General features: G+C 42.5%; 1 protein-coding gene across 1 annotated transcript in view; it reads left to right on the top strand.

The window, feature by feature from the left end:
- The first annotated feature begins 8605 nt into the window (after nucleotides 1–8605).
- Nucleotides 8606–21894, top strand: part of GPRIN3 (GPRIN family member 3) — a 31996-nt gene continuing 18707 nt past the window's right edge. The window contains exon 1 of the mRNA XM_005148968.3: nucleotides 8606–8722. The gene's annotated coding sequence lies outside the window, so the exon portion shown is untranslated. The remainder of the gene's footprint in view (nucleotides 8723–21894) is intronic.

Here is a 21894-nt window from a genome sequence, read left to right as displayed (position 1 = left end):
AAAACAGACATGGTTTTCAGTAGAATTTGATAGGAATCAGTGACAGCCTATACTGCAGAAAGCCCATCTCAAAATGTTTTCCATAGGTTCACAGGTCACAGAAAATATGAAATCATATAGAATGGGCCTTGTGCATATCCCAAGTGGATCAGTTCTGCCCTAGCTTGAATGTTGGTCCTTGCTGTTAGTGACAGAGTTCAGATGCTCCCTGTAGCAACCAAGGACTTTAAAGGGGGCAGTAACCAAGGAATAGTGGAAAATCAGCCTAGCAGAAAGACTTACAGAGAGGGAGGGAGAAACTCTCAGTCAGATCTTGCCGATTCATGTGAGACTAAGCCAGTGTGAGCTCTATGGTGACCCTTGCTCTGGAGGAGTCCACAGGAAAGGTGCAGCATGGCCATTCAGGCAGCCCTCTGAGCAAGGCTGGCTGAGTCTGTAGATGAGGATGCCCAGTGTGAGTGGACTAAACTGTTCACAGCATGCATGAAAGCTTAAACAGAAAATAATCCTGAGAAACAGAAGATGGGACCTGACCTACTTTAGATTGAGGAACTGTAAAATCAGTTGATATGATCAAGTGGAGATAGTTAATTCCACACTAATAAAAGCAGCAAAAAAGGCAAAACAAGCTTTCTGAAAAGCTCAGCTTCTAGAGACAGCTACCCTGAGCACAACTGAACTATAACTAAGGTGGTTTTTAGCTGAAGCTGAATTTCTATTTATTCTGATAAATACAGCAGTTATTACCTGTTTCTGATACCAGTAATGTTCTTAGACCCATAGCTGGGCAAGAGATATAGTAGATGTACAAAAAGGCCAAAAACCTGGGAAAATTTTAGCTTTTATTTTAGATAAAGCAACATAACAGATAGATGATGGATGGATGGATGGATGGATAGATAGATAGATAGATAGATAGATAGATAGAACGCAAAGAAAGGCCAAGAGAAATAAATCAGATTTTTTTTAATATAGAATTCAGGAATATTGGGTGCCCAGGCAAATATAAAGATGATAACCAGTAATGTTACTTCACAATGCACAGTTGCATCACAGACAGTTGATAACATATGGCAGTAGGATTCTGGTGAAAATTAGTGAATACATGCAGGAAACAGAAGCACATGATTTTTAGCAGCTGCCTGGAATGACTGCAAGGTTTTCTGTTCCAACACAGTACTGATGTATTTAGAGATCATATTGACAGGAGATTTAACTCCAGGTTTTCAGGGGGGTTTATTACTTGTTTGGGATTTTTTTGGAGGGAGGCACATCAGGTTTTAGACTGACCTATGGTATATATGTAGTTATTCTTCATATGCAGTTGTTATTGTCTTTTTTACATTCTTTATATTTAAACAAGAGCCTCTGCTCCACTTCTTTTCATCTCCATTTTCTACTGTTCATGGTGCTTATTCTTCATGCTTACACCTATCCATCATTTATCTACTCACCTTGCAGTACTTATTACATCTGCTTTTCATCTCACCAGTTGTATGAATCAGCATGAAAATCTGTGTTGTAGGGAAGACAACACTGGGCCATAAACATCCTTGATAGTGGTCCAGGGAATTATTATTTTGGTAGCATGAGGACAAGTTCTCGTCTTGTGGGGTGAAATGTGAAAATGTGCAAAGTAGCTGTGGTTGCCATGCCAAAGGATGTTCCCCTCTGGAATAACATGTCAAATAGCCAAGGAAATGGGCAGAACTAGACTTGCAATTAGAACAAAGAGTTGCTTAAACTCAATGAAAAAATACAAGCTATAGAGTGGCCCTATATCACAGACCTGTACTGGGAGAGTACTTCATTTACAGTTACCTTCAGCACAAACAACCGCTCCTTAAAAGAATCCCTGGCTTATTTTCATTTTTCATTAAATCCTACAAATATCAAAGGCTTTTGATACACAGAGTCAATATCAGTGAAGTAGAGAAAGGGCTCTGAATCCACAGACCACATGTGTCTGCGTTAGCTCAGTTTATTGTTCACAGTATGCAGTGGTTGTGTGAGCAGATAGGTTTTCCTGTCATATTATTTGACATCATTACAGTTGAATATGCACCAGAATACCATGTGGTGAGTATGTAATAAATCAGCCCATTATGTCTATAATCATTATGATTATGTGTTGATCCAGATCTCTGTTGTTGACATAAAAAGAAGTAAACAGTATAAATTATTGACTCATCAAACGGTTTCTTTTAATTTGTTGAGAAAGGAGAAGGTTGGTTTTTTGTGTGGCCTGTTTCACATGTGGAATCACAGTAATGAATATATAGAATATTTGTTGAATGGGAATAGCAGAATATGAAATTAATCATACACAAATGCACTACATAGACACTAAGGGTGAAAACATAAGTGTCACAACATATTAACCAAAGGTTCCCATCATACCAAAAGAATCACAGAATCATAGACTACCAGAGACTGGAAGGCACTTCTAGAAGTTATCTGGTCCAACCCCACTGCCCAAGTAGGGCCGTCTATAGTAGGTTGCCAGGGACCATGTCTACACTGGTTTTGAATACCTCCAAGGATGGAGGCTCCACAGCCCCTCTGAGCAACTATGCCAGTGTTTGGTCACCCTCCCAGCAAAGCTGCCTTCTAGCTGGTCAGCCTCAGCATGTACCAGTCCCTGGGGTTGTTCCTCCCCAGGCACAGAGCTTTATGCTTCTTGCTGAAGTGCTTCAGGTTCCTGTTATCCCATTTCTTCAGCCTGTTGAGGTCTCTCTGGATGGCAGCACAACCCTCTGGTATATCAGCCACTCCTACCAGGTCTATGTCATCAGCAAAGCTGCTGAGGGTGCACTCTGCCCCATCGTCCAGATCATTAATGAGGATGTTTAACCCAGTCTTCATCCCTGGGGTATACCACTAGTGACGCCCACAACTAGACTTCCTGCAAATGATCACCACCCTGTGATCATGCCATTCAGCCACTTTCAGTCCAACTCACTGCTCAGCCAGTCCATACTTCATCAGCTTCCCTGTGACAGCCTTAAGGAAGTCAGTGTTGAAAGCCTTCCTGAAGTCTAGGTAGAAAATAATCACTGCTCTCTCCTCAACTACCAATCCAGTCATTTCATAGGTACTCCTATGACTTTCTGATCCTTCATGTGCATAGAACAGTTTCCAGGATTAGCTGCTCCATCACCTCTCAAGGACTGAGGTGAGGCTGACAGGCCTGGGCCCTTCTTCCTGCTCTTGTTGAAGATACAAATGACTTTTCCTCCAGTCTTCAGGTCCTTCTCCCAGTCGACATGATTATTTGAAGATAATTGAGAGTAACCTTGCAATGACATAAGTCAGCTACCCTTGCAGTCATGGGTGCATCCTGTCAGGGCCCATGGACTTCTCTGTCACTTGGGTGAAGAAGCTGATTCCATCCAAGAACCTCCAGGATTGCCTATACGCTGTTGTGTTGTCCCTCCTGTATCAATTGGGGTGGTTGGAGTTCCCCATGGGGACCTTCAAAGCACAGTCAGAAGCAAAGATTGTCAAAAGGTGCATAGTGAGGGCCAAAGATATTTTCACAGTGCTGTGGAAATTCACATCCTTACATGTTTTCAACTGAAATTTTACATAGCTGCCTGAGGTACAGCAGCTCATGTATGGGTTTAGTGTGAGGTGTCCATGCCCATGGCAGGGGGGCTGGAACTAGATGATTTTAAGGTCCTTTCCAACCCTAACTATTCTATGATTCTATGACTCATAGCATGTTTGAAACATTGTGAAACAGAAAAACACCCCAAATACCAAGCTAACTCACAGTGGCATACTATTTGTTTCGTGCAGTTTTCTTTATATCTTATTTTATTGTATCTTATTTTAGTTTTTTTATAATGACCATAATGTTGAAGGGAAACATTCTTAAAGGAAATACGACCAACAGAACCTATTCTTCTAGCCATAAACCGTGTTATCAGCCCCAGTCTAATGATCCAGGAGTGTTATTACTGTGGCTGAATACCACATCCATTTGTGAGATGCCCAGTACACCCCATTAGGTATGTGAGAAGTAAAGGGAGAGGGAGCTGCTGTGCAACATGTGGAACGAACATTTGCTCTGCTCTGCTGGTTGTACGGGAAGTGCATGATCACAAAACACACACATCACATCACCTCGTATATGGTTTTCTTCCTTGATGCATTTGTCCCTAATGGTACAGCTGCTCACCGCAGCTCCCATGCTAGAGGACTTGTATCTTTTTTGGCTCAACTCCCAGTCCCAAACTAATGTGTTCATCCAGTCATTCACTTGTTTTTCACATTAACAGGAAGCAAAGGTGCAAGTGTCTTCACAAAACTATAAAAGTTAAAGACTGTATTCACATGTTCATCATTGTTCTTTTCAGCTCAATCTTCACCTAGGGTTTTGCCTGAGAGGTTTTGCTTTTTTTTACTTTTGAAGCATTCTTAACTCATTTTCCTAAAGAAGACATGAAAGATTCTGCATTGAAAAAAAAAAAAAGTAAATTTGGTATCAAAGTAATCAAGACTAAAAATACATTAAGAAATATGGTAGAAGCAGTGCAATAAATAACAGGCCTAATCCACACCAATGTAAATTTATGTATTGCTACTGAAGTAAATGAAGCTATGCTGGTTTAGGGCAACATGTCTGCTCAACTCTTCATTTTAATAAGTCACCTGGCTCTATTATTTTTCAGGTCCAGTGAATTTAGCCAGCTGTTGACATAGTTTGATGATGAGATTTTAAAACATTCTACAGGAGTCTTCAAAGCCACTGCAGAAGTGTGGTGGTCATCTATGATGGTTAATTGTATTTCAACAGCTCTTAGAAAATCCAGGCTCCTGTTGCCTGAGCTCTGGCCTAATAAACATCAGAAGATAATCCCTCTACAGCTAAACTTCTGGTTTCACCCTGATCAATACTAGCTAGTTAAAAAGGTTTAGTTTTTGAGTATTTGTGATATTATTGAGACCTATGCACACAACTTAAAGCATGTTCTGTTGACTTTACTAAGTGCTAAGCATGGCACTTAAAGCTAAAAGACCATCTATGTGCTGACCCCTGTATGAATGTTTTTCTTCTTTAATACCTACAAAAAGTCATCATAGAACAAATATATACAGCTGGAGACTGAAGCAAACAAAAGGATGGGGAAAAACAGTAGTCAATTTGCCAAACCTTACAGGTGATTAAGCAAATGAGTTAAAATTCAGGTAAATAAACCAGAATATCTAAATATCTGTTTTGCATTGGTATGATGACACATTGATATATTGAGATGTGATGGCTTCTTTATCAGGAAAGCAGCTAGTGGAGTTCAAAGCTCATAACAGGGTTTAGAAAATTGTTTAGAGATCTTTAATACCAATATTGCATGATCTACAAAATGAAAAAATTCTATGATAGGATATGGTCCAGGGAAAAGGATGTAGGGGGAGAAAAAACAGGTACATGAGAAGAGGTTGTCAATAAAGTGGCCATGTCCTAAATGCATGTGTGCACTTCATCACCTTAAAAAGTTCTCCAGTTATCTGAGTCTCTTCAACACCTCCTCTTAGCTTTCCTAGGGCATCATTGCATTTTGAAACAAAAGCATCCATGGCCCTGCTGAGCATGGGGAAGAGATTATTAGTTGAAATCATTTATTTCAGTCATATTACTGTCTTCATTCCTCTTGGATTTCCTTGTCCATCAGATGGTAATAAATAGACCCAGTGCTCAGCCATGACTGCTCAGAGCAGCATGGGCATTCCCAGGAATGCTGTACAGACAGAAAGAAATGCCTGAACTTGGCAGGAACTCATTCAGGCGCCAGTTTTGAAGCTCATGGGCATGGAAGGGCTTGGAGCAAACAAAGCTCCTAAACCATCTCTTTTTTTGCCTGAGAATTACAGTTGCTCTTTTCCTGTGGATGCTGGGACTGAGTACTCCATATGCTCTGAAGGTGCTTCACAACACTAAAATAAGGCACAAACAAAGCCCATGGAAAATTCTCCCACCTTTTCCAGCTGAATACAAAGGACTCATTGCTGTGACTTTTGAGGCTGAATGGTCAACTGCCTCTCTTAAATGCCTTTGAAAATCCTACCATATTTCCACTTCGGTTAATCTCAAAGTTGATTTCCAAAGAAGAGGAAAGTATTTGCTATAAATACTAAACCAACCGAAATGCCTCACTTTGCAAATGGTTTCAGTGTCAAATAAGGGCTGCCTGGAGACAAGCCTGATTCTCACCTTTCTGTGCCAGGTTATTTCTTCCTGGCCAAGAAAGGTTGTTGTCAAAGTGAATAGCTTTAATATATTTCAGTTATTTGGACATGGGAAGAAGGATGCAGTAAGAAAAAGATGGCAGTAGGGTGTTAAAGCTACATTAAAGGGCACAAGAAGCTTGATCAGCTTGCAGAATTCACTGCTGAACTGAATGCCAAGACTGTGATTTTAGTATCTCAGGCTAAGGAGGGTATTATTAACAGAAATGGTCTCTTTTAAGAATCCAGATGAGGACTCTTATGTATAGGAAAGTTTAGGAAAACTGCACTAATTGTAACTGTCCCTTGCTGAGCAGCCTCTGGGGTCCCATTAAGTCTTTGCAGCAGTGATCTATAGGTGACTACAGCCACCTCTTCATGATTGTACAATCACTGACAAAAGCAAATTGCATCATCCAGCCTTTCTTCTTCTTTGTCAAGAAAAGGGGAAGTCTCACTGTAGTAATGTTAATGGAAGCAGGATTAATTCAAGGGAGTTTAGCAATGTTTCTTTAAAAATGGGTCATTTAGCAGAGAAACTATAAGGAGCTGAATACTGAATGTTGGCCAGCCTGACCTCGTGTTCCTGACTCAGACATGAGCAGGGTGAGGAGCAGCCTCTATAGAGCACCAAAAAAAAAAAAAAAGCAGCAAGATCGTGAAGAGAACAACGAAGAAAAGAAGAGCTACCAGGAACTGTAAATTTCCCTTTCCTGACACATCCCTTCCGCCCCCCCTCCCCCCCCAAATGAGGTTCCTTCACTTGGGATGTCCAGGCTCTGGAGAATTGATTTGGTTTTGGCAAGTGTGAAAAAGTGGTTATTGTTGGTGAATATTGAAAATACCTCTAAAATTTTCCATGGTTAAATGACTGTCAGAAAGACACGTTCAGGAATGGCTATTACATGAATACATGCTGATCTTTGTGGCCACTGGTGGGGAGGAAATTCCGTATGCCATGGTAGGAAATATAAGACCTTTTCATCATCACTTAACCTACGAGTCAAAGAGATTTAGGATCAATAACTGAGCCTGGGGGTGTTCTGCAGAGCAATGAATGAAATACGGGTCCATTCATATTAATTAAGGGAATATGATTCATTGATATTCATGGCGATTAGAGGTAAAACTTATTTTTCTCAGGTCCTCTTAGGTCTTCTTAGGTCAAATGTTCTTTTTTTCCCCCCTTTATCTTTTCCAGATTGCAAGAGCTCTCCTCACAGCTTGCTCTATAGTTTTGGAAATCCTGCTCCTATTTATGCCTGTTTATCCCCTAAAGGAAGGTAGAAGAGTTAAGGTCTTCCCAGTTAAAACCCTGTACTTGACTTGAATCTCAGGGCACTGCGGAACCATTTCCTGTGATCGCAACAGAGATAAAATTCCACACTGGTGGGAATAAACAGAAATTAGATCAAAGATTTCCAGGCAATTAATGTCAGACAATTTCCAGCAAAATGTCCTTTGCTGCTAATATTTTTACTTCGATCTTTTTTTAATTTTGCGGGCAAATGGAGCAGTGTTTCATATAGGAAGCCAAATTTGCCTGTCAAAAACAATCAAAATTCAAAGCGTAACAAGAGCCGATCCGTATTCGCATGCACTGCAATTCCCCATGCAGATTTGTGCAACCCCGCAAGCAGAGGGCTCAGTAGGTGTCTAGCTGGCGATCTGTAGGCTCACTTTCCCAGCTGACACATGCAGAACTAGCAAGGCGGATGGGATTAGGGGATTTGGGGTGTGCTCTTCTGCTGTGAAGCGGTTTAGCATGTAGTTTTGGTTTGGGAGCTGGAGAGAACCGGCGGGCAGAGGAGGCAATGCAGAACAAGCCCTGGCGCACCGTCGGGGCTCTGGCGCGGCTGCTGAGCTCTCCCGGGGGGCTGTCGAGGGGCCCGAGAGCTCCCGCCCTCCATCAGGAGCATGAGGCTGAGCAGAAGCCTCCATCTCCCTGGCTATAAGAGCCAGGTGAGGCCTGAGGTGGGGCTACCGTCAGCTGGAAGTGCCTCCCTGGAAGCAGGTACGTGCCCGCGCCCTCCGCATTCGGGAGGACTTGCTGCGGGGTGACACCGACAGGGGACTGCTCGGTGTCTGTCCCTGCGGCCGCGGGGTGGAGCCCAGCTCGGCTCAGCGCTGCAGCCCGGGCACTCCCCGCGTCCCCCACCAGCCGCCGCCGCAGCTGCGAGCGCCAGTGAGGCGTCAGCATCCGCTCAGTGCTGCTCTCCAGGCGGCGGCGGGGGCTGCCTGGGGCCGGTCTGACCGAACCTTCTGCTGCTTCTTAGTAGTCGGCACAAATCGCCTCCCTCCTGCCCCCCGCGGCGTGGAGGGCCACCCCCGCGGAGCCCTCCCTCTTTCCTCCTTCCCTCCCTTCGCCCGCCCTCCCGTAGCTGCACACCCCGAGGAAGGGCTTGTTTTCCTGCCCGGATGATGAATTTCTCCGCAAGGTCATCCCTGCCCGCGGCGGCGGCGTGCCCGCGGTTCCCCGGGCGCTGCCGCGGAGGTAAGGCGCGAGGGGGAGGTGGTTGGATCGTGAGAACCTCCCCCCACACACACATTCGCACAGCAAGTTTATTTGGCGCCGAGGAGGAGCGCGGTGGGTGCGCGGACAGGTGCCCGGGGCACGGTGAGGCGGGGGCGGCCTCTCCTTACCTGCCTTCCCGGGTGTGCCGGACCGGGCCCGGCAGCGCTCCTCGAGGAGCCGGCCCTGGTCTGCAGCACTGTGGGTTGCGGCCGCCCCCCCGAGCGGGCACCCGGGGCTGGAGGCGACCGGGCCGGTTCAGCCCCGAGGAGGCCTCTCTAATTCTCTTTACCGGTGCTTGGAAGCGGGTTTGCCTCCCGAATGTCCGAGAGCGCGGAAAACTTAAGGTAGTGATTGTAACAGTAATTGTAATAAGGTGCCCCACAGGATCGGGGGGCTGCGGCCGCCCAGGCTGGGGGGATGCGCAGCGCGGTCGCCACGGCAACGTGTCGGTGGCCGCGGTGTCGCAGCGCGGAAGGTGCCCCGGAGGCTCCCCCGCCGCGGGGTTCTCGGAGAAGTGGTCTCCCCTGGGTCCCGCCCCGCGACCTCTCGGGAGAAGCCGTGTGGGGACAGACGTGCGAGGGCACCGATGTGCCCCCGGACCGGGGTGATGAAACCCGGGGCTCTCGGATGTGCTGCGCTGAGAGTCGGACCGTGGCCCGCTAGGGGTGCGAGCCGGGATGTTGCAGTCGAGTAACTACGTGCCCGGTGATGCTCGCCCGTGTCAGACCTGCGCTGCCGGCTGGGTAGACGAGGGGCGCGGAGCAACATGGCTTGGGGCCATAGGGCTCGTCAGAAAACCCCGGTGGTCCTCGTCCTTTTCCACCTGAAGCTGATGACAAAACTACGGATGATATTGCCAGCTCTCACTCTGTGACTCCTGTTATCCCCACAGAACCTGCTTTTTGTGCCCCACATAGGCCTGGACTCCATTAACACTTATTTCCTTCACCCTTCTTTTTCTCTTGGGAGAAGATAACAATGCTGCTAGTGGATTTATTAGAGTCATAAGGAATTACTATAATCCCATAGTCTAACCTCTTCCATAGTACAAAGCCTAGACTATTCCCCAGTGAGTCCAGGGTCTGGCTCACCAGCCTCTTCAAACAGTTTGGTTTTAATGAGTCCCAGCGATGGGGAATTGACTACATTCCTGGATAATTGGCTCCGATTGTTAATCTCGTTGTTAAATGTTGGCATCTTTTTTCCTTTTTGAACTTTTCTGACTTCATCTTCTAGCTACTGGATCTTGTAATGTCTTTGTCTGTCAGATTAAATAGCTATCTAGTTTCAGATTGTATTTCTCTGCTCAAGTATTTAAAGGCAGTAATTAAATAGCCACTTAACTTTGTCTCTGAGATAAATAGACTGGGCTCCTTTGGTATCTCCCTGGAATGCCAATGTATTCCCCAGGAGAAACCCAGAGCTCTGCTGCTCTTTTGCAAGCCCCCACTGTTGTCCTCACTGGCCACCGACGCTGCACAGTGGATTCCAGGAAGGCTCTTGTTAATGTCATGTGCGGAGATAATAACCTCGTGTTCAGTATTCCCCTGTCTATTCACCCAGTGGTACAAACTTTTCTTTCCCACGGCTACACGGTGGGAACTGATGTTCTGTTAGTTACATGCAGTGATCCCTCTGTTACTTTGCAAGCCAGGGTTTTCTCACATGCTGGCTGCCTGTCCTGAAAGGGGCATTTAAATGAAATGTTACTGTTATATTTATAATGCTGTATTATAATTAAATGCTATATGCTTAACTTTGGATGTGCCTATCTTAAATGGATTTTTCCCTCATCCTCCTATCACTTCACTTCCAGAGAGTCTGCAGCTCAGGAATGACAATAGAGCTCTGGTGTCTCTCCCTCTAGAAGTCAGCTGAGTTTTTTCCTGGGACCACTGTGCTAAAAACATCTTCCTCCTTCTTGGTAGTATTCTCTTCAGATGACCTTAAAGTTATTTGAAGTTTACTGGGGAGTAAGTTATACTGAGTAATGTAGAAACTGCAAACTGAAAGTGCCTATGGGAGTGAATTGGTTTTGTAACTGCTTTCATTCTGCTGTGCTTCCAAGTGGTGGTGAGAAAGAGAATTGCTTTCCTGTCTTACAGAACTGCAAATCCAACTGATGAGTATGATGTCTAGGCTGATACATCTATTGTCATTATGCTGAGATCCTTGAACTTGAATTTGTGAGCTTTACATACTCTGGAGTGTGCTTAAGCCTGGATTTGTAGCTCCTTAGAAAGCAGTGTTTGAGAGTAAGGGCCAGAGGTGGGTGGGTTTGGCAGGATGTTATCAAGTTTTGCAGTATCATGTAGCAGCTCAAAGGGGACTGAAAAGATGAGATTTCAGTAATTTGAAGGCACCTGCTGTGGGAGATGGTACAAAATAATAAAGGTCTTGGAAGTGGGTACTTTTTTTTGCTAGGTTGTTGGAATTTGGTTGTTTTGGTGTTTTGGGATATTTTTTGGGGGGTGGGAGGTTGTAACCTCCATGACTTATCCTGTCTGTGACTTTAATGCACATTAAGGGAGAGCGATGTAAGAAAGGTCCAAAAATCAAAGATGTCCCCTGAACATGCAGACCATTCCATGAAGTAAGTGGAGTGATGATCCTTGTGTATAAGGTTTATTTGTATGAAGAAAGACAGCAGGTTCCAGCCTTTAGAATGACCTAATTGTCTTTGAACTGTTAAAATTAAGAAGTACATTCTGATTGTGTAATAACTTAAGTGTCAGGACAGTGAGCTTTTCTGAAATTTCACAAGGATTTTTCTGTTTTCTTTTCAAGACCCTGAAAATGTGTATGCAAAAGATTGCAGTAAGTATAGACAGTAATGGACTAAGTATAAACAGTGGTGAAAAAGCAGTGGTGCCTTAAAAGGTACTAAAATCATTACTGAGCTCAAATATCTGATCTGATTGAACAGAGTAACCCGGTGAGCTCTAGAATTATGGAGAATTTTCTATAGGATGGTTTCAGCATCTTGGGAATTGTTTCTTATTTATATAACTGTATATTCCTCCCCTCCTCCCCTCAGCATGAAATTTTATTACCTGGAAGGTGTCTTTCCTACTTCCATTCAGACTGAGCTTTTCCTCCCCAAAATGGGCTCATCTCTCTGCGGTTATTTTTCCTCAACATGTGCTTTCCTTTCTCAAGGTTGCATATTCTCTTAAACTCCTTTTGCAATCAGAAGAGCATGCATATGTTTCCATAGGGTGACTGGTCTCAAAACTTACGTATTTTGAGTCATAATGCCAATTCAGAGTCAGCCCAGCATTAAGAACAGTGGCTGTTAGTTAATCTTACAAGGCCAGGAAAGACAGAAGGTAGAATTTTTGAGTCTCAAACTTAGTGTTATATGAAGACTCTACAGCGAGTGCCAGGTTAGAGTTAGGCAGATTTCATTTGCACAGTATGTTGGCAGTAGTAAATTTGTCAGATTTAGGTTCTACAACTGTTACTGCCACCTTTATTTTTAACATCAGTTCCCTCCTTCAGATGCAGTTGAAGCTAAAGAGAACCTGATTATATTAAGAACATCCTGTCTCTGATTTGTTTGTGCAGTTGTCACTGATGGACGAGTAAAAGCAAGCTGCATGTAGTCTTACAGCTACAGACACAGCAAAATGTTATACCTTGTACTACTGTGTTTCTAGCACTGCATCATTTTGTAGTTTACGACTCCCACATTAAAAGCAGAGGTGTGATACAGGCTGAACCTGTTGCCTTTGTGGATTTAAGAGCAATCCTGGATTAAGAGCTGATATTATCTGAGGGCATATAATGACTTTGTAGCTGATAAATCTTTCACACCTGCCCTACAGAGTTATGAACTGATTCTATTTGTGCAAAATTCTTTAAAATCAGTTGCATTGTTACTTGCAATACTCTGATATTATTATGGGATATGAGAAATGTAACATGTCACCCAGGATTGTTTCCGTATTAACCTTAGATACAAATTGGTTGCCTAATTGTAAGCCTTGATACCCTGTAACAAGATGTCTAAACTAATCCCCTATTTGGACTTATATATTGGATCATTTAGGTAAATATCACCCTCTTGAAAGTCAGAACAAAACAAAGATTGATAATATTTATTGGGTAAAAACAAATTCTGGGTATATTCTGGATGAAATTAAATCACCTTCCAGTAGGAAAAGCTTTTGAGTGAGATCTGAGCACAGTTTAAGTCTGCAAATAGCAAAACTATATACAGGGACTAGACATGTCTGTTTTATTATACATGGACTTTGAACTCAGTGACAGTTCTATAGAAACAAAGACTTGTACTGGTTAAAACTTTAATCACAGATGATCAGTTTCTTACTCAAGTTGATCAATTTTTGTTTCTTGGAGTTGATGGTTAGGAGCTTGTGTTTGTAAATTGGCCGCAGACCCAAAAGGGTAGAGGTGTCTGCACACTGAGTAAATGGGACTAAAACCACACCACCAACACACTTGCAACTTCATGCAGGATGTGGGGAAGAGAGGTGAAGGGAAAGGTGGACACCAAAGGAGTAAAAATTAGGAGCCAGTGTAATGCCATTTTATCCCACTTTATCAGCAGTGGACAGATGTACTTGAGGAAAACAAGTGGGGGGAAGATCGGTAACAATCAGAAATATTATAGTGAATTGCTGTAAAAACTTCTATCAGGGTGTTACAGGCAAGTCCACGGAGGACAGTTTGAATTCTTTTTTTTTCCCCTGCATCTCTAACTCCATGATCCTGCGTTACAAAACTTAGTGGCAGGTATAGAAGCTGTTACCACAGCCAATATCAAACAGACATACAGGGACATCCTGTTGTTTTGGTTTTGGGTTGTTTTTTTTTAATGATCCAGGAACAAGAGTCAGTATCTATCTAATCTGTGCCTGTAGCAGTTAGCAACGCCCATTACTTTCATTTAACTATATTTATTATACATTAGTAAAACATGGTAATAACTGTTGAGTTTGTTCACTTCCTTGCCTGCTTTCCTCCCTCCGAAAGTAGTTCTCTTAGAAGGACAAGAGAAGTTAATCAAGGGGGACACGATCAGATACCCCAATGCTTTGTTGTATTATTAGTATCTGTACTATTACCATCTTTACACACTGTTAGTACCTGTAGCTAACATAGTGGGGACTGGCTCTGAGCTGAGAGTCAAAGCTTGTGTCACTTGGCAAGCTGTAACAAGTGATTTTCAAACCTAAGTTACATCGCTGTTGTCTAGCTTTGGAGATGAAAATAGTTTGCTGAGAGAGTGCATTAGGAGGTATTTCTCACTTCTTCTGTCTCGGGCAACTCTTACAGTCACTAGTAAAGAAATAAATTCAACTATGATAAAACAGATATGAAGGACATTGCTAGACAGGTGAACTTCAGATCTAATAAGCAGTAGCATTGTGAAGTTTAAAATCATTCATACTGTTATGGATAGATTGTGGTTACATTGTAATAATGTACACACTCTCATTTGGTGTGCCTATACATTAATGCACACACATGGGAGGGAAATAGCAGTGTTTCCTGAAGGGCTGGTAGTCTGGCAAGAGCTAACAGAGCTACCTCAGTAGTTCAGTTAGCTACAACTATATGTTTTACTAGTGTAGGAAAGGTTGCTTGAGAAGAATCTGTATTGTCTGAAAAAGAATATACCAATCACAGGCAGAAAGTAATGACCAACATTCACATTTGGAAAGGCAGATCTAATTATTTGTCCTTTTTTTCTGACCTTTTTTTCTGCTAAATGGACCAGGTGTGTCTGGAAATCTGAAAAAGTAATCAATGCTTGCTTGAGTTCTCTGTTACACCTGTATCTTGAGAGTCTGCTGTAGCTCAATGATAGTAATTAATATCATTACCTCTTCACAATCATCATGCAATTACCACCACTTAATGTTTTGTCCTGTAGAACAGGATGGTTTTCCATATGCTTATGTCATTTTCTTTTTGCTTTGGGGAAATATTGATTGCTGTGACTGGGACCACAGATTGTATTCTAGTGGTGGAATTCTCTTTTACAGTGATGCTAATATGCAAAAAAAGCTTAGTTTCAAAAGGGAAGTAAAAAATAAAAGGCAAAATGAAACAAGGTGCTGTGTAATTATTTTACTGCTCTTCATACAAAAAGACAACACATTCAAATAGAGGATGTGTATACTATGATACATTATGACTAATCTTAAAAGGATACTATAAAAAGAAATGACTTCTCAATAATGACAGTGAAGTCTGAAGATTTAATTCAGAAATTTTCCTGTGGCTCCATGTCCCCTTTTCCCATGCAAGACTAGACCTGCTGCTCCATGGAATCATCACTAGAAATCTGAGAAAGCCAGTCAAGGTTTTGGTGAAAACAGTGGGAATTTCCAACATGGGATAATAAAGGATCTGATGTTACCTTAATTTTAGATAAACTAGAGTCAATTCATTAATGCTTGGGCAAAACAAATAAAACTAGTTATGTGGTTGGGCATAAGTTTCAGATGGATGGATTTTTCCTTTTCTGAGCAGGACAGAAAAGGAAAAAAACAGTAGACTGGTTACTAACCTGATCTAACATGGTCTTGGGAAGAGATGAGTGTTCCTGTTGGTAGAGGGTAGTGTTGGAGTGTGGTTTCTCTGGTATGAGGGAAACATTGTCTTTGCCAGCTTAGGGGTGAGCAGAGTCCCTTAATGTGAAGCCAGACTGACTGAAAGTGATTTTTCTACTCTTGGGCAGTCATTTTTCCTTTGTAAAGAAACGTTAAAATATTTTGAAGTCCAAGGACTGGTACTTTATCTCTGGTGTGTTGCTGGTGGAATCTTAGTCTAAAGAGTAGTGTCTAGGCCAAGTGCCCAGGGAATGGTCCCTATGGTCCCTCCCTTTCTGTAGGGCTTCTGATGGCGGAGTATTTCTAAAAGCAGGGTCAAAGAACAGAATACATCTGGAAAGTCAGTGTAATGAACTAGATAGAAAATCTAGCAAAGATGATGACTGGACAGGTCACTGTTGCATTTTAGCAAATTCACATTTTCTTAGACTTCTGTAGCTACAGTTCAGAGCAGCTTTTAGATGCCCTTGGGCACTGGAGAATGATCCAGATATCATTAGGTCTGGACTTCAGAAACGAGAGGTGTAAAAGCCCTATAAATCTTCCCAGCTCAGCTCTCATAAAGCAGTCTGACTGTTGAGTTAGCTAGTCCTTAGGCTAGAAAATGCGGAAGGATAATCAGCCCTTAGGATTTAAACTGAAGGGTCACCATGACTAATGTCGCTCTCCTTCCTCTGAAGCATCAGTTTCACACAGTTCAAACTTAACATAATTTAAATGCTTAACTTTAGAGATGAGTCATTAGGAAAATGATAAAATATAAGCATGCTGGGGGGGGGTGTAAGTAGAAGTAATATGATAAACTATTTGTCAGAAAGATGATACTCTGAGAAGAGCTGTATGAAAACAAGATGACAGAATTATTCCACCCCAAAAGGCTGGTGTTTTACAAGTGCTGAACTTTTTATAGCACTGCATCACACTATTGCATCTCCATATTTATTGAAAGAAAATGTTAATCCTCCCCTTGAGGTTAATAATTAGGGAGTAGCTGTTAAAGGCTGGTAAACAGGCTACGAAGGTCTGCATAGGTTTATAGGAACTCAGATTTCTGCCCAAGCTAAGCAGTAGCCTTGCAACATCCCCTTTTTCAGTACTTGGAAAAAATAATGTGCCCATTTCCATCCAGTTTGTGAGGACAGGTATCCCAATTACAAATGCAGCTGTGGTAACACTTGACAATTATTAGTTGCAGCACCAAAGGCATTTTCACAGAAAGGGTGATACTTTGAAGGCTCATCCCAGCCCATGGTATGGCAGAATAAAGTGACCAGGCTTTTGGGCCCCTGCCTGCTCTCCAGTCCTTCAAATAAACCTGTTCATGCCATAAATGTAAGCACCACTAATTGCAAATGTGCTTTCATCTACATCAGCCTAGGGCTAAATAGACTTGGAAGAACCACGTGAAGTCACTGGTGTGCAGGTAACTTCACCTGCATGTGATGACTTCAGGTTAGGACTGTGCAGAATTTCTGCTGTTTGTCTCATGCCTGACAACATAGGGTTCATGGGGCTAAATTCAGCCTGCAGTTTTGGCCATATGCTAACAATGCTAGAAATGCATAAGGATGTGCTGCAGATTATGACTGAGGAATAAAAGCTGTTCATTAATTTCCTGAGAAATCAAGCAAAGTTCTATCAGGAGGTGCAGAGAAAAATTTTAAGAAATGAGTACTACAGAAAGATGAACTTCATTAATTTAGCTTCTTGTGCTTTTGGCACTTAGGAATTAATCCAGCCTTTATTGATTGTTTAAATCTAGATTAGCTTGATGCCTAAGAAATGGAAGGGACAAGCAGTTTCATCCTACATATAGCAGGCATAGAAATAAACAGAGAGATGGTCTTCCCTTTGGTGAGGAGAGGGGTTTTTACCTCCTGTCTGGGTTCAGTGAACATGTCAATTTAAAGAGAACAATTCAAACCTCAAGTCATAGGGCTGCTTTACACTACCCACAGTGCAATAAGAGCAGACAATATCCTATCATAAGGCCTGGAAGACTTCCCACAGAAATACTCTTGTATTAAATGGTCTGCTTTGTGGGTTGCTTCCAGCTGGACCATGCTTGGCCATTATCATAGAAACACGTGTGTTTGATACTGGGAAACAGCAGAACAGTATTAATCCAGTTCAGAAGATGCTCTTAATATGAAGAGCCTCAGGGGAATATTGCTTGGAAAATGTGTTTTCATAATAAAATGACCTATTTTAGAATATCAATTTTCCATGCTGGAGGAGGCAGGAAGGTGGCAGGAGGCTTGCCAAAGAGATGGACAATGAGCACACTTGCTCCCTGACAAGAGATGAGTAAAATGAATGTATTAATAAGATAGCAGAAGGGATTTTTTTTCAGCTGGGTTCCTGCATGGAGGTTATTTGTATGTGTCTGCTATATCCAAATCAATGTGCTTGCAGGAATGTGAGCAGACGTTGCTATCAGCAGCCAACCCAAACAGGCAGATGACAGGTAGAGAGCCTACACAATATCTGTTTGAGCTGCTCCTCAGAGAGCTTTAGAGGAAAATAAAGTAAGAGGACAAAGCTAATAATAGTTTTGTTAAGTATCTACCAAGAAAGCAAGCTTCAATTACATTACACTTCTAATACTGTAATCGCAAGTAGTGAGCTGTGTAAGAAGTGTTTTTGCTGTTACTCATTGGTTCCATCTGTACGGATGCTCCAAGACAACCCATGTGGTGTTGCTTCTCCAGTAGCAGAGCCAGACTTCAAGTGACTAGTTAATCCTTCCTACTCAGCCTCAGTTTGTCTTGTATTTTTGTCTGTTGAAACCTTTCTTCTTTTTCAGTGTGATTTATAACTGAACTTCAGCAATCAAATTAATCTTTAACCACCGTATGTGTTCAACTAGGTGGCAATCAAAGCCACACCTGTTATTGTAAAATCATATCAGAGTCAGTAGCTAACGTGCTACTTAGAAAAAAACCCCACCTTATTTGGATGGGTTAAATTTGACCCCACAGTTAAAGGCTGTAATTTCTTCAATGCAAACCCATTAATGGAGTTGCTGTAGTTCATGTGAGGTATAAATCTGGCCTTTTACCAGAGGTATCTAGCTGGAGATATTGAATAGATATGAAATTATTCCAAACACCATAGCTGCCATTCTGACATGAAGCCAAACAACGTCATCCTCTCAGTCATTGTATCTTAGCTGATTCAGAATGAATTCAGGGCAGAGGAGGTAGAGATGAATGTACAGAATATTTAGCTGCGGTACTTAAGCCAGCCAGTAGCATGCCCTTCGAAATCCTTGTCCTGTACAGTCTTTACCGATGCTCCTGAAATACTCCTGGCTATGTTGCCACCCTAAACAGTGGATGATAATAATGAACTCCCAAGAGTTAAAACTGTGATCGTACCAGGACTTTTGCAAATCCAAAACCTGTCTCCATTGTGCTTTGTGTGGGCGCAGTGTGCTGTGCATAACGTTTCAAGCCTGAAGTTTTCTGTGCAATGGGTTGTTGCAGTAGCTTCCTGTCATTGGATTTAAGAAACGCCAGAGTGGTAGAAAATATGCAGAGAAAAAGACAATAGGTCTTGTTGTGACGTTTTCGGTTCTGTCTGGTTGCAGAAAGGTGTTTTCTGATCACTTTCATGAAGTCTTCCTGATGCTGCCTTGAACCACTTTTTCTGAGTGGTTAATGATTCAACTTCTCACATCTGGACAGGAAACAGAAGTGTAAAAGTACCTGTTTTCTAGCAGGTGGCTTTTTCTAAGCTTTTGCAAAGTGGAGTTTAAGACAGTTAAATGACTTTTGGGGTGGACCCAGTAGCTTAGTTTTGGAAAGCACTTTGAAGAAGAAATGCACATGAAAAAATATATTACCTTGAATTAATTAATTAATGAATTAATGAAGGCTGACTTTGTGTATTGCATGTGGAATTTCATCCATGGGCTCCTGAGCTGAGCTCCATGACCAGAATTTAACTGGCATAAGTCTCCTGTAGTCACCTAGTCTTGATTTGAAATTGTTTACTGCTGACTGTTGAAATGGTTAATCAGACATAGGCACTTAATGACTAATTCTGCCTTTCTTGAGAGCAGGTTTCCTGTTTGTGACTGAAAAGAGCGCAGTCTTTGGGAAAATGGGTTTTCTCTTTTGCACATATGCATTTTTTTAGTTAAATCTATTTGCTTTCTTTTTTTTTTTTTTTTTTGCTCTTTGTCCTTATACAAAAAAATACTTTCTGTATGGCCAGACAGCAGCTTTTTTAATAGCATTTGCTGTTAGTCACCCATTGAAGAAAGAGACCTAACTGATGACAGGAAAAAAATCAGGAAATGGGGAAAAAATATCCATCAGATGCTTAGAAAGAGCAATGCTTATGACATTCAAACTGAGCATGCAGCATGAGGTAGCAAGAGGTATGAACATGGTCGCCGTCAGATATTTAAGCAGTATTAAAGCTGCCTTTCAAAGTGATGCTGTACCATGATGCAAAACGTGATTTAAAACCATCCATTTCTTATGAACAGTTTCTTGGCCTTAAGCTGTAGGAAGCTGTGAAATGGTCTGGCAGGGAGCATGGAGTAGGAGACAGATGGAGAATCAGTGCTGGAAGAGTATACAAGCCTACTTCCACGAGGCAGAGGGCCAACAGATTTCTCTGTCACATGGACCAAGCAACTTACTTTTTCCTGCTCATCCCCTTTTCCCTGGAAGAGCAGCTCTCCCCTTCACCTCTTGCCTCCTCCTGCCTTTTTGCCCAGAATTCTTTCAGCAGTTTGGAGATAGGTCAGCCTCATAAATGGAATAAAGTTGTTGAGTTCATGTGGGAGAAGGCTGGTGTTCCCAGGATCAGCATTTCACTTCATTCTCCAGTTTTCTGGGAAAAACTTAGGACTGAGGCACACTAACCTTGAAATTCAACAGCTGAGCAACACCATTTAGATACCACCCAGAGAGAAGGTCAGGGGGAGGCTAATGAATTTCCAGGGGTTGTGGCTTTTCCCTTAACAGAAAGGGCACAGCCTGAGCACACTATGGGGAAAGAACATGTTTTCTGTCCTCTTGGAAAGGAAAAGGGTGAGAGTTTTGAGGTGGTGATGGGGGATTTTCCAGATCATCTGCAGTGCTAACAAAACATCTGTCTCTTTCAAACCACCTCCCGCAGCAGTTTGCATTTGCAAAAATGTTTTTCTCCTGTTGACTTGGAGTAGAACAAACCAAACAGTTTTCCTGTGTCTGCCTACGCTTGTGGTTTAGAGTTGTTAATAAATGGATGAGGGAGCAGCGTGAACAGAGCTGAGGTAGTGAGGATCAAGATGTAGTAATTACCTGGACTGTGTGGATCAGCACCTGAGCAGGGATGAAGGGGAAGATGCAGGTTCCTCACCTGTGTTTCCTGGAGTGAGGCCTGAGTTACTGATAATATGGTTATACAAGGAACACCCAATAAATTGCTTTTGGTGCCCTAGCTCTTTAGGCTGGATTCACTAGATCTTCTGACCCAGTCTGCTTCTTTGCCCAGATACTTCTTTATTCCCTCTCTGTCTGCTCTGAGTTCACTTGCTCAAGCATGCAGGCTACAGGTTTATAGGAAGGGCCATTCAGACCAAATTGCCAGCCTTTCTCTCTGCAAAAGCAGAAGCTTACGTAAGAAGGAAAAAGCATAGCAGAGTTGCTTGCTCAGTATCTCATTGCCTGCTGCCCTGCTCACACAGGACATTCTCTGTTGTCAAATGTCCATACCCTATTCAATCCCATGGCATACTTGAGCTTTCTGAAGGGCAAAAGCATTAACAAAGCCTTGTATGAACACTTACAGATCTGCAGTGGTTGCAAGTACTCGTCTTGGGTAGATGGCCTTCCTGGGTAAGTAGCATCCTTTGCTTTTTCAGCTTTTAGCTGGTGCTTTGGGGGTTTTGTGGGTTTGGGTTGTTAGGGTATGTTTTAATTCACAAATGCTGGCAGCAGCATCTTCTGCACACTTGTTTGGTTTTCTAACTTGTGCTTTAACAGAGGTCCCAGTCTGTATCACCTCTATAGATTCAGGACTTGCTGTATGGCAGTAATCCAGCGAGAATTTAAGTATTTCTTGGTAATGTTTCAGAGGTGGATCTCTAAAGCCAGGTTCCTATGCTCATCATTGCAAAGAGATTTTGGTAGTAGATGATAAGTAGGAGAAGGGTGCTCTGTAGTTAAATCACTGGCATTAGACACTTATGACTGCATAGCTTTCTCTCTGACCTTCAGCTGTGTTAGCTTCTAAAGAAGAGGAAGGAGAAGTTCTGGTTCCTACCTCTGCTCTATACCCTGCCTGTGTGAGCTGTCAATGTCTAATGTCTCTACACTCACATGTAGCATCCAGTGAAACAGAATATGTTAGGGTCTTCTGGCATTTCTTGCATAAAAACAGGAACTATTTTCAAAACTAGTGAGCAACTTTGCCTGCCACTTGGTTCACTGGTATTTCTGATTATTCATCACTTTAGAGAAAATCAGACTTCTTTGATTTCAGCGCTTAGCTTTAATCACCCAGGTTAGGCTAGATGACTACGTTAGTATATATAAAATTTAATGTGCTTGTTTATGACTGTCTGCA

This window comes from Melopsittacus undulatus, chromosome 7, assembly GCF_012275295.1.
Source record: "Melopsittacus undulatus isolate bMelUnd1 chromosome 7, bMelUnd1.mat.Z, whole genome shotgun sequence".
NCBI classification, from domain to species: Eukaryota; Metazoa; Chordata; class Aves; order Psittaciformes; family Psittaculidae; genus Melopsittacus; species Melopsittacus undulatus.
The sequence above is the reverse complement of the archived record's forward strand: the minus strand, read 5'-3'. Positions and strand labels throughout refer to the sequence as shown.